Raw genomic sequence first — 13,676 nt, 5'->3', positions numbered from 1 at the left:
GTTTCACCACCGACTCCGTTTGGCACACGACAGGCAAATTCAAACACTCCCTTAGGCACAAGAGCCCAGAGTTTAATTGCTTTGGGCTATGCGAGATGGCACAATGTTGACTCAGCACGTTACACAACATTTCATAGTCAGGTTTGAGTTAAAAGCCTGACCTGCACTACTTGATCCACGCGGCCACTCATTTACCACCTCGTACACGACAACAGAGACCCTGCGGTTTCACCGACCCCTGCCATGGGAATGTGGAATTGCATCTACATTATATGGCGGACATGAGCACCATCATATTTTTCGCACAAGAGGCCGGGTGGCATTACGGTTACAACCCTGTAACTGCGAGTTCCAAATCCTGCTCACTCGACCCATTGACCCATCATCCCATCTGGGTCGATAGTGGGAGGTAAAGTCACAGCATGTGGAGAGACCGACACTTCCGCCGCCACGGAAATGTGGAATTCCGACAACTGGCTCTGGGCTACCGATGCCTGCGAGCGCCGACCCACACTCATTCGAGCAGGGAGACGCTTTGACTTTGTGGTGCACAACGAGGAAGAGCAGAGGCGATCCGGTGGGGGCAATGACCAACAGATCGGCTGCAGGAACGGGGAAACGGCAAGTTAACGCGACGCCGGGCTGCAAAACCGCGCGCTCCATGCATTTGGGGTCATTGAGGAATTCGCCCTCCGATGCTTCCAAATGGAAGTGATTTGCTTCTAATATGAGCATTGAGGTGGCGCTCACCCCTCCTGTTTGCGACCCTGCGCCAGTGATAGAAATACCGCAAGTTCAAGTTGAGTGGTGCAGGGATTTCAACCCGGGTTTGGCCAGATTTCAGGGGCAGCTGTGCAATCCGCTGCGGCAAGAGGACTCGTCACAATGGCGGGACCTTGCGGCTGCTGTTAACTCATTTGAAGCGACCGCCTGAAGGACCCAAAAAGAGTGACTTCAGGGTGTGCCACCGCCAGTGCACTGAATCCAGACCTCAGCCACCTGTGAGTAAACGGGGTTCTTAAGCCGCGCGAGCTGCCAGTCTCAGCTCGATCATTAATGGCTTCAAGAAAGAAAGAAAAAAAACACCCAACATTAACTTTTTTTTGTTATCTCATCTGGTTATTTTTGTAATCAACATGCTCAAATCAATGTGCAGCTTAGTACGGTCGTCCAGTAATTGATAACAGGGCTGACACCATCAAACTCATTGCGCACAAGAACATTGTGTAACCAGAGAAGGCTGCCGGGGACATGAACCCAACATCTCAGCAGCGCCGACAGAGGGCTGACACGGCCACCATGAACCTCTCGAAACACCCAACCAACTCCCAACCACCTGTGTGATTATTATTTTTATCTATAGCGGGTGTAAAGTTGCGGATTACGTGACCTATGTTAAGGGTAACTTTCATCAGCAAACATTTACTCAGCTGCATTAATGCGTCACTCTTTAAACATTAAATCATCGAGTTGCCTACTTCAGTACTTGGCAAATGTTGTGACAACAGTTCATGATAACCGCGCAGGGGTTAATCATTAGCATGTCAGCAAGTATTGACCGCCTGCGTATATGTTTACATTCTCTAGATCCCCACGTGTGTTCAGCCAATATACTTTACACTCGCCATGCAGAGCACGAGCGCCTGTTCAATGCACATGCACGTCGCATTCGCGCACCATAAGCTGCGTTTGTGACCTCTGCCGAGGTACGCAACGGCACTAGTTTCTCACGTCAGATGTAAATTCTTATATCAAGCCGAGGCGGCAGTCATGCAGTCAGAATTGGCAGTCGCAGGGTTATAAGTTCAAATCCTGGTCACGGGTCCACTCAGCAAAATCATCCGGCTGGGACTGATGGAAGAAGATGAAAAAACCTTTACAGCTGATTTGTGTGCAAAGTCAACAACAGAGGTCATCCCAAGGACAGCCGAAACCCTCCATGGGAAGCTGGTATTTTTACGCCCGCTGGATCGGGGGTGCGAGGGGCCCCGCCAACAGAAACGAGCGGACGCCCCAACGTCCGCACACGGCGGCAGGAAGACGGTTCCCGCTTTTGTTTCTTTGTAAACGCACGGCACTGTACGTGCATCCGACGGGCGCAGGAGCCTTCACATCGCCAGACGCAGCTGCCCTCCGCTGCGTCTGGCGAGGCCGCGTTAAAGTGTCCGCACGGCGCACGGTCGCACGCACGCACGCTCACGCTGGATCCTCGGCCTTTGCATTATTCATCGCTCGAGGTCATCCCGATCTCGGTCGGGTTGACGATTCCCGCATCCGGGCGCTTAGCAACCAAGCCCCAAGTCTCGTCTGTCCTTGGGAGGCCCCGGAGAGGATATTTGTTTCCGACTACGCCGGGGGGCGTCGAGACGCGCCTCGTACAGTGTGCGGTTGGAGCATTAAGCCGGTGGGGCCCGGGGCTCGCAGCCTCGAGCAGGGGGCACCTCGGACTGATGAGGCCACGGCACCGGGCGGAGGAGGGGGGGGGGCTCGCAAAAGTGCTGACCCACCCTCGCGCGCGCTCTCGCCACGCTCGATTCGTTTATTCACCTCTCGGCGGGAATAAATGAGCGGATGTATTTATACGCAAAGCGAGAGAGGGTACGATACGCACCGGTTAGCACGTCGTGCTACGAACCCGGCGACCCGAGTTCGATTCCCGCTCACGGCAAGCACCGGTGACGATTATCCGAACTGGTCACGGGCCTCCTCTAGGTTGACTTCGCCTCAAATGAGTACCTGGTGCGGTGTGTAAACATCACCACTGGGGGGGGGGACAAAGGCGGTTGGGCGTGGTGCTGGTCACCCACCCCCTCGTGTGCCATGCCGGCCTTCATAGGTGCTTGCTAACAGCACTTGCCCCAACTGTCTGTTACAGGCTATATGGGGGATCTTTGTCTTATTTCGTCCAACCATGCGATGGCGTCGCCGCGATCGGCAGTTTTGAGCACTTGAATCCCAGTCGATGGGTGCGCCCACATCATCCCTGCAGGGTCGATAAAATAAGGAGCCACTGTGTGTGAAGGCACCAGCGGTTGTGCCTCTTTATAGAACTGTGCCCAGCACGTTACGAAGGTGGAACTTCCACGACTGGCTCAGGGCAAAGCAGCAGAGAAGAACGCCATCCTGAAGCTTTGATCGAGCAACACTCACGCACAAATATCCTCTGTTCTCAATACAGACTGCGCCCGCAAGTACTGTAAGCGAGCACACGTTAAGAATGGCACGGCACACAAACAGTAGTATGGATAAAACCTATTCTTTGGGTCTTTCGGTAAAGTCACGTAGATAGGTTCAAAGAAAATATTTTAAAAAACTATGACGTTTCGATCGCAACACAAGCGGTCGTCATCAGGAAAAGCGGGTTAGCTTCTAAAGGCAAACTGTTCTTGAAGGTGTGAAATGGGCGTAGCCCAAATGTCAGCAGCATGGGCGGGGCAGCTTATGTTAATGTAGGTGGTGGGCGGCGACCGCGAAGGCGGTGGGTTTTCCACCAATTAAAGGGCTGCCAGGTAAAAATTAGCATGTTAATGTAAGATCGGTGAGCGGCCTCCACGGCGAGCGCGCTGAGGTGGCTATGTTAATGTGAGAGATTAGCATGTCAATGTGAAATTGGAGAGCCGAAATATAACTAACATCGGAAGGTGGCAGGATGGGAACATCACAGCCAGTTAGAACTTAAACTGGTTGATAACGTCCTTCCAATGATTGCTAAGTTTGTACTCATCTTCTCAGTTGAAACTGTGTCTGTGTCTGTGTATATGGATGGCTTCATGAACGAATCTTTGTTAATAGCCAGTGGGTTTGCAAAGTACCTTAGAGTCTTAGAGAAATCAATTTCGTGAGCCCACCGCATTAAAACAATGATCAGCCACGGTCGAGGTATTGGTCCTACCTTGTTTCAGATCTGCCTTATGTTCACGCACACGGTCCGAGACATGTCGCTTAGTTTCCCCAATGTAACTGCTGCCGCAGACACAGCTTAGTTTGTAGACGCCGAGATATTGCATGTCAGGGATCACATCCTTCACAGATGGGATCAGATCACGAATTTTATGTACTGTGTTAAATCGAACCTGGATCTTGTGTTTGCTCAAGATTTTGGAAATCTTAATGGTGACCCCTGCTATGTATGGCAAGGTGATGGGTTTTGATTAGGTCCTCAGATGGTTCTTTCCCAACGGTTGGGGTGATAGCTTTACTGATTGTGTAGTCTGAATATCCATGAATCTTGAGAGCTTGATGTACGTGTTCCATTTCACTGGCTAGGTGGTGATGGTCAGAAATACATAGAGTTCTATGGTGTAGAGTTTTGATGAGGGAATTCTTCTGGGATGGATGGTGGTGGGAGTCAGGTTTTAGATAGGCATCCGTATGGGTGGCTTTCCTGTAGACAGTGTCCCATTGAGCCATCTTACCCTACAAGATTTCTTCTGTCTCCCCAATGCTGACGTTTCCCACACCACAGCGGTTACTCATTTAGTGCTGGGTCGACTTAAAGGATCAAAACGGGATTTGATTGTCGCTTGTCGATTATGTTATCCTCGGTTTGGGAAGCGAACCAAGTTATGTCGTAGCATGCAGACCACTGCATCTCCACTCCCCTAAGCAGACACGAGCACACACCCACACAAAAAAGACAAAGATCCCCCGTATAGCCTGAACGGACGTTTGAGGCAATTGCCATTAGCGAGTAGCACAGATGAAGGCTGGTACGGCACACGAGGGGGTGGGAGCCAGCACCTCGCTCGGCCGCCTTAATTTGCCTAATGGCGATGTTTACACATTGCACCAGGTACTCACTTGAGGCCGAGTCAATCTAGGGGAGGCTTAGGACTGGTTCAGATAATCGTCACGGGCGTTGGCCGTGAGCAGGAATCGAACTTGTGTCTCTGAGTTTGTAGCACAGGGTGCTGAATGCGGCAATACCACTCCCCACACGCACCCACAAAGACAAAGATCCCCCATTTTAGCCTGAACAGACTTGGGTTAAGTGCTGATAGCGCGTAGCACCTATAAAGATAGGCACAGCATACGAGGGGGTGGGTGGCCAGCACCACGCCCGACACACACCACACGCGCGCGCACACACACACACATGTGCCTGTAGAGATAGTCTTCACGAATAGTAAGCATTAAAGTATAAGTTAAGGTCATGAGAGGCACGTATGTCGGTCGCTTGTGATGTTCCCCCTGCGCGTCCATGAGACGTAACGTTCAACTGCGGGCATCCAGCGCCCAATTCTCATCGTTCGTATTCAACCACGCACGTACACACACAGGGAAACCGTGGGGCACGGCGGTTTCTAACAGACGAACAATGCGAGCCGTGAACAATTTGCACTCGCCACAGCTTCACACCGAACACACACACAGGATGAGGAGATGAATGGAAGGAAAGCCCAAACTGCTACGTAGGAGAATTTAAAACCTGGGCTGTGAGCAATGCGCTCATGTATCCAGCCACGACCGACCTAGCCTAGTTTCTATGGTTAACAATCTTGGATTATGTCATTAACCTGCATGTGCATTCTCTCATCCACACTTCCCTCTTCCTGACTTTCAGTGTCATCCCGAGTGAATTTTTTTCCTTTCCAAAATTGTATTTCTATCCTGCAGCATCTTTCCACTGCCATGTTTTAGTTTTTTGTTGCCACCTGTAACTGGAACAATATTATTTTTTTATATTCATATTATTGTTTGCCGAAAGAATATATAATTTTTGTGGTTTACAAAAAATCTTCCACAATATGTTCGCAAGCAGGCATTACTGTGTTGAGATGCAGAACTTTGCATTTTGCCAAAAAAAGTACAGGGTGTTTGAAAACGATGGACCCGATTTGAAATTGATATATCTCTGCAACCACAAACCGCCCATGAATGAAACTCTTACCACTTAAAAGGGCGGGGCATAGAAAGGGCGGGGCATAGAGAGGGCGGGGCATAGAGAGGGCGGGGCATAGAGAGGGCGGGGCATAGAGAGGGCGGGGCATAGAGAGGGCGGGGCATAGAGTTTCACATAATTACCGCTAGATGCCTCTCCCAGCGCACAAACAGCCCCTAGCCTCGGTCATTCGCAAGACAACACTGCCTCAACGTTGGATAGGTCACACGGGACCCCAAGACTTGGCGCTACACTCTTGGCCCCCAGGATCCCCAGACATCACACCTTGCGACTTTTTCTTGTGGGGATACGTCAAAGACCCGTGGTGTTTTTGTGCCACCATTAGCGACTAATCTGGATGACCTCAAAAACAGAATCATGGCAGCGGTGACTTCAGTGGAAGAAGACACTTTGAGAGGCGTTTGGGACAAATTCAACTATCGTCTCGATGTTGTCCGTACAGCAGGTGAAGGGCACAGAGCATTTATAAAATGGTTAGTAAAACTTGATAACTCATTAAACCGTTTGTAATTTTTTACGTTATTGTAACATGTTGCCATCGTGAAATATACTGCTTTGAAATTGAGTCAATCTTTTTGAAACACCCTGTATATTAACAGTCCCATAATTTATACAAAGTGCTCTTGCCAATAGCAGCTGGTAATCCAGCAGTATTTGTTTTACAGGCCTGACACTGCTGATGATACGAGCTCTATGGTATAGAGTTTTGATGAGGGCTCGTATTTCCGACCATCACCACCTAGCCAGTGAACTGGAGCACGTACACCAAGCCCTCAAGAATGGATATTTAGGCTACACAATCCGTAAAGCTATCACCCCAACCATTGGGAAAGAAACATTTAAGGACCCAATAAAAATCATCACCATGCCATACTTAGCAGGAGTCATCAAAAATATTTCCAAAATCTTGAGCAAACACAAGATCCAGGTACGATTCAACACAGTACATAAAATTCGTGATTTTATCCCATCTGTGAAGGATGCGTCAACAAACTAAGCTGTGTCTGCGGCAGCAGTTACATTGGGGAAACTAAGCGACACGTCTCGGACCGGGTTCGTGAACATAAGGCAGATCTGAAACACGGCAGGACTAATACCTCAGCCATAACTGATCATTATTTTAACGCTGTGGGCACACGAAATTGATTTTGCCAAGACGAAGGTACTCTGCAAACCCACTGGCTATCAGCAAAGATTAGTCCATGAAGCCACTCAGATATATAAACACAGACACAATTTCAACCGAGAAGATGGGTACAAACTGAGCAATCATTAGGACGTTATTAACCAGTTTAGGTCATAACTGGCTGTGTTGTTCCCTTCCTACCTACCTATGTTAGCAGCTATTTTCGACTCTCTGAGTTACATTCACTAACACAGCCACCATTAGCTGTGTTAGTAAATGGCGGCTTGCCATCCTTTTCCACCTCCATGTGGCGATATTCCTTTCCGAGCTCTCTCTAGCTTACATTTACAATCAAATTTCTTGCATTTACATGCTAATCTCTCACAATACAATGGCCACCCCCACAGCTTCGTTTGTTAAGATTTCTCCTCTTACATTTACATGCCAATTTAATCTCTAGCCCCACCCACTGACCCTTGGGCTACACCCATCCCAAACCTTTATAACTCCTTACCTTAGCAGCGCTCCCACCATATATTCTCAGCAGCTCTCCGGCGATATTTCTCACCTGATGACGATTGCTTGTGTTGCGATCAAAACGTCGTGATATTGTTATTATTTTTATTATTTTTTATCATTTGATCTATCTACGATGCATTACTGAAAGACCAAAAGAATATGAATCCCTGTAGTCACGAAAAATGTAAGTCTAAATCCTTATACCACTTGACACTGCACGTATCCATGACAAGGAATCAAACTCAGGACAGAGACCGTAATGCAGGGGGCGAATCACGATGTCACCTTGCCCCACGATATACACACACACAATCTCTCACGATGCCACCTTGCCCCACGATACACACACACACATCTCTCACGATGTCACCTTGTCCCACGATACACACACACACATCTCTCACGATGTCACCTTGCCCCACGATACACACACACACACATCTCTCGCTATGTCACCTTGCCCCACGATACACACACACACATCTCTCACGATGTCACCTTGCCCCACGATACACACACACATCTCTCACGATGTCACCTTGCCCCACGATACACACACACACACATCTCTCACGATGTCACCTTGCCCCATGATACACACACACATCTCTCACGATGCCACCTTGCCCCACTATACACACATACACATCTCTCACGATGTCACCTTGCCCCACGATACACACACACACATCTCTCACGATGTCACCTTGCCCCACGATACACACACACACATCTCTCACGATGTCACCTTGCCCCATGATACACACACACACATCTCTCACGATGTCACCTTGCCCCACGATACACACACACACATCTATCACGATGTCACCTTGCCCCACGATACACACACACATCTCTCACGATGCCACCTTGCCCCACTATACACACACATCTATCACGATGCCACCTTGCCCCACGATACACACACACACACACATCTCTCATGATGCCACCTTGCCCCACGATACACACACACACATCTCTCATGATGCCACCTTGCCCCATGATACACACACACACATCTCTCACGATGTCACCTTGCCCCACAATACACACACACACATTTCTCACGATGTCACCTTGCCCCACGATACACACACACACACACATTTCTCACGATGTCACCTTGCCCCATGATACACACACACACATCTCTCCCATAGCAATCAAGAGTACTGGGCCAAGTACTGTTAGCGAGCACTTATTAAGGGCAACATGCCACATGAGGGATAGTGTGGTCAGCACCACACCTTTCTTTCTTCGGTATCAATATTTACCACACTGTACCAGGTACTCCTTGAAGGCTGAGTCGATCTAGGGAAGGTCCAGGAAAGGTTAGAGGTGCCACGGTGGCGAAATGTTAACTACCTCACCTGGTATACAAGAGGTCGTGGGTTCAATGTCGACCCCTGTATGTTTGGAGTTTGCATGTTCTCTCCGTGGTCACGTGGATTTTTAGCCAGGACCTCCGTTTTTTCTGTCCACATTTAGAAACGTGCTATAACATTTCCACGCGAAAAGCCACTTAGTTTTGCTATCATTTGTGACATGGCCGCTTCTGAAAAAGAGCAATACAGCTCAGTGAGCCTTACCTGGTAAAATAAAAACACGTTTTAGTTTTAAAGTAAAAAAAGTTTACCGCCTTAGCTTTTAGTTTCAGTTTTTAAAGTTTATACGATGAGTGACCACTCGCCAATGCTGGTAGCCCATGGCTGGGAATTGAACCCAGGTTGCTTTACACAGCACACACCCACAAAACACACAAGCAGTCTCGTGGACGGAAGCACAGGCACAGGCGGTGGTCATAACATTTACAACGCCCACGAGGGGTAATGGAATAATGATTTCTCCTGTCGGTCGGGGTCATAATTGTCTTTGAGTTCAGAACACGCTCTCTCACAGGCAACGAGAGCAGTTTTCAGCAACGTTGTTGTTTAAATTCCCTCTCACGGAATTAATGAGATCGGCCCAAATGCTTCCTGCGTTTCAACCGCTGCACTTTACTCACGCAAGGAACGGCACCGTGGACATCCACTTTGGGATGAATTCTCTCACTCCACGGTGCACTGTAAGTTTCCCATCCGTCAAATGATTTGTTCGCCGAGTGACATTTCAAGTCTGCCAATTAACAGGTGTTTGCAATGCCGATTACGTGACGTCACATATGAAATGTACAGCCAGCTGGATAGAGATACAGTGAGGGGAAAAAAGTATTTGATCCTCTGATGATTTTGTACGTTTGCCCACTGACAAAGAAATGATCAGTCTATTATTTTAATGGTAGGTTTATTTGAAAAGTAAGAGACAGAATAACAACAAAATAATCCAGAAATACGCATGTCAAAAATGTTATAAATAGATTTGCATTTTAATGAGGGAAATAAGGATTTGACCCCTCTGCAAAACATGACTTAGTACTTGGTGGCAAAACCCTTGTTGGCAATCACAGAGGTCAGACGTTTCTTGTAGTTGGCCACCAGGTTTGCACACATCTCAGGAGGGATTTTGTCTTCTCCAAGTCATTAAGGTTTCGAGGCTGACGTTTGGCAACTCGAACCTTCAGCTCCCTCCACAGATTTTCCATGGTATTAAGGTCTGGAGACTGGCTAGGCCACTCCAGGACCTTAATGTGCTTCTTCTTGAGCCACTCCTTTGTTGCCTTGGCCGTGTGTTTTGGGTCATTGTCATGCTGGAATACCCATCCACGACCCATTTTCAATGCCCTGGCTGAGGGAAGGAGGTTCTCACCCAAGATTTGACGGTACATGGCCCCGTCCATCTTCCCTTTGATGTGATGAAGTTGTCTTGTCCCCTTAGCATAAAAAACACCCCCAAAGCATAATGTTTCCACCTTCATGTTTGACGGTGGGGATGGTGTTCTTGGGGTCATAGGCAGCATTCCTCCTCCAAACACGGTGAGTGGAGTTGATGCCAAAGAGCTCCATTTTGGTCTCATCTGACCACAACACTTTCACCCAGTTGTCCTCTGAATCATTTAGATGTTCATTGGCAAATTTCAGACGGGCATGCATATGTGCTTTCTTGAGCAGGGGGACCTTGCGGGTGCTGCAGGATTTCAGTCCTTCACGGCATAGTGTGTTACCAATTGTTTTCTTGGTGACTATGGTCCCAGCTGCCTTGAGATCATTGACAAGATCCTCCCATGTAGTTCTGGGCTGATTCCTCACCGTTCTCATGATCATTGCAACTCCACGAGGTGAGATCTTGCATGGAGCCCCAGGCCGAGGGAGATTGACAGTTCTTTTGTGTTTCTTCCATTTGCAAATAATCGCACCAACTGTTGTCACCTTCTCACCAAGCTGCTTGGCAATGGTCTTGTAGCCCATTCCAGCCTTGTGTAGGTCTACAATCTTGTCCCTGACATCCTTGGAGAGCTTTTTGGTCTTGGCCATGGTGGAGAGTTTGGAATCTGATTGACTGATTGCTTCTGTGGACAGGTGCCTTTTATACAGGTAACAAGCTGAGATTAGGAGCACTCCCTTTAAGAGTGTGCTCCTAATCTCAGCTCGTTACCTGTATAAAAGACACCTGGGAGACAGAAATATTTCTGATAGAGAGGGGGTCAAATACTTATTTCCCTCATTAAAATGCAAATCAATTTATAACATTTTTTACATGCGTTTTTCTGGATTTTTTTGTTGTTGTTATTTTGTCTCTCACTGTTCAAATAAACCTACCATTAAAATTATAGACTGATAATTTCTTTCGATTTAAAGCTTTCGTGACTGCAATGATTCATCTTCTTTGGTTCTTTCGGTAAAGTCACGTAGAATGAGAATAAAATAATAAATTGATAAAATAAAATAACACAATAATATTCTCACGACGTTTCGGCCACAACACAAGCGGCCTTCATCAGGTGAAGGGACGAGACTGTCTGGTAGGACAGCGCTGGAGTGAAACAGCCACGTTCAGATCACGGCCTTTAAGCTGTGTGAGAGGAACAAAGCGACTCTAAGGCGCTTTGTTCCTCTCACACAGCTTAAAGGCCGTGATCTGAACGTGGCTCTTTCACTCCAGCGCTGTCCTACCAGACAGTCTCGTCCCTTCACCTGATGAAGGCCGCTTGTGTTGTGGCCGAAACGTCGTGAGAATATTATTGTGTTATTTTATTTTATCAATTTATTATTTTATTCTCATTCTACGTGACTTTACCGAAAGAACCAAAGAAGATAATTTCTTTGTCAGTGGGCAAACGTACAAAATCAGCAGGGGATCAAATACTTTTTTCCCTCACTGTACCATGCAGGCGGATGGATCACGCTGTGCCAAGAATGCCAAACTGACAATCGGAAGGTTTGCCAGTTCAAATCCTAGCCAGGGGTCCGACTCAGCCCATTGCCACCCTCCAAGGTCAACAACCATGCGTCAGTGATGGTTGTCTTATGGAAAGACTGGCCCCCGCCATAAGAATGTGGAATTCCCACCACGCGCTCAACTGCCATGAGTGCCAGCCCAAAGCTTGTTTGAACAGGGTGACACTTTGACAGCACTTGCCCTAGAAGTCTATGTGGCTAAACAAGACATCCATACAATCAGGTGTGCATGTGTGTGTGTGTGTGTGACACTGAGTGGGGCCACGCGCCAAGGACATCTGCAGTAGGAGGCTGTTGGCACGACGATGCAGTTGCTGTGCCAAGTCTAAGGCGCTCGGAACGTGCGCGTGCGAAAAGACGAGGCCCAGGCTCCTTGTTGAAGTGCCGACCGAGCGTTTGCCGAGACACAAAATCCCAGTGTTGAGTGATCGTCCATTGCGAAGCAAGTGCTCATACAAGAAGTGATGGATTTGGGTGCATGGTCACAAAATGTTAACAACCTCGCCTGGTATATAGGACGTCGTGGGTTACATCCCAATTCTGAAGATGCCTGTATATTTGGAGTATGCATGAATCTCTCCCTGTGGTCGCATGGATTTTTTTGCCAGATCCTCCGGTGTTTTCCTCCACATTTAGAAACATGCATTTAGAGTATGTGACTACTGTACATTTCCACATGATAAGCTACTACGTTGAGCTATCATTTGTGGACAGGTCGCTTCCGAAAAAGAGCTATACAGCTCAGGGGGGGGGGGGGTTACCTGGTAAAATAAAATGTGTTTAATAGTTTAGGAATAGTCTGTGGCCTGACACAGAATTCAATGGCAGACCAGGATGAAACGCTGTTGTTTTCTGCATGGACCCCTTGAAGCACGATGGACTTTATCCATCATCGTCGATGCCCCCCACCCCCCCTCAAAGGCTGTGATCGCCGGCCAGAAGGGCTTTTTTATTTCACTCCTCCGAGCCGCTCTTTCGCAGCACTCGTCACTTGTTAGAACCTAAAGCACTCCACCTACAAAGGGTTTCTTTAACCGTGGGGACGTGAGGATGGCACTGGGACCCAGTTCTGATGAGAATGGGTTCCTCCGGATTTTTCAACACATTCTCTGTGGTTCAAAAAAACATTTAATCTGGATGAAATTAGTTTTTACATACATTTCCCAAGGTATTGTTTAAATGTGTGCATTTAAATTAATATTTGCCCCACATTGTGGTCTCACTCCTTCTGTGCCAGACCACGGACGTTTCCAATCACCCCTCAAACCTCGTGAACGTGCACACACAATATACATATAAAAATAAACATTTGTTCGGTACATAATTTGGTTCATACCAGCTCGGAGGCCTTAAATTCCTAAGCCGGTAACACATTAGGAAATGACTTTGAGGTCAACAGCTTTCCACAGCCGAGATTATGCCCATTTATATTCATGCGATAGAAAGAAACTAATATGCATGTCCCTCTCTTGCTCTCGTGATGAACTTTCAACGCAGAGTCGTAGAGGTTTGGATTCCTTGTATTGTGCGTACGAGCGAACTCAAATCTCTGCCGGTGGTCGAATCAGCCTATCATTCCCCCCGCCACCCCCCGTCCCCACGGAGTCAATAAAATCGATATCACTTTGTGGCAAGTCAAGCAGTAATAGTCCGGAAGAATTGATCCCCGTCATACGCACGTGGAAATTCCACCGCTGCCTCGCAGAGCGGCCAATGAGGATGCTCGTCTCCCCATTGCTCGTCTGGGCAATGAGGCACCCAGATGGTCGTGTATTTATGATATATGAAC

At 47.9% G+C, this 13,676-nt stretch overlaps 1 protein-coding gene across 2 annotated transcripts in view; it reads right to left on the bottom strand.

The window, feature by feature from the left end:
• Positions 1-13,676, bottom strand: part of LOC116946545 (membrane-bound glycerophospholipid O-acyltransferase 1-like) — an 85,346-nt gene that overhangs the window by 47,787 nt on the left and 23,883 nt on the right. The window lies entirely within an intron of this gene.

Source organism: Petromyzon marinus, chromosome 27 (assembly GCF_048934315.1).
Source record: "Petromyzon marinus isolate PM22_M1 ecotype Great Lakes invasive population chromosome 27, UKy_Petmar_22M1.pri1.0, whole genome shotgun sequence".
In the NCBI taxonomy this organism is placed as follows: Eukaryota; Metazoa; Chordata; class Hyperoartia; order Petromyzontiformes; family Petromyzontidae; genus Petromyzon; species Petromyzon marinus.
This window is presented reverse-complemented; position numbering and strand designations above follow the sequence as displayed.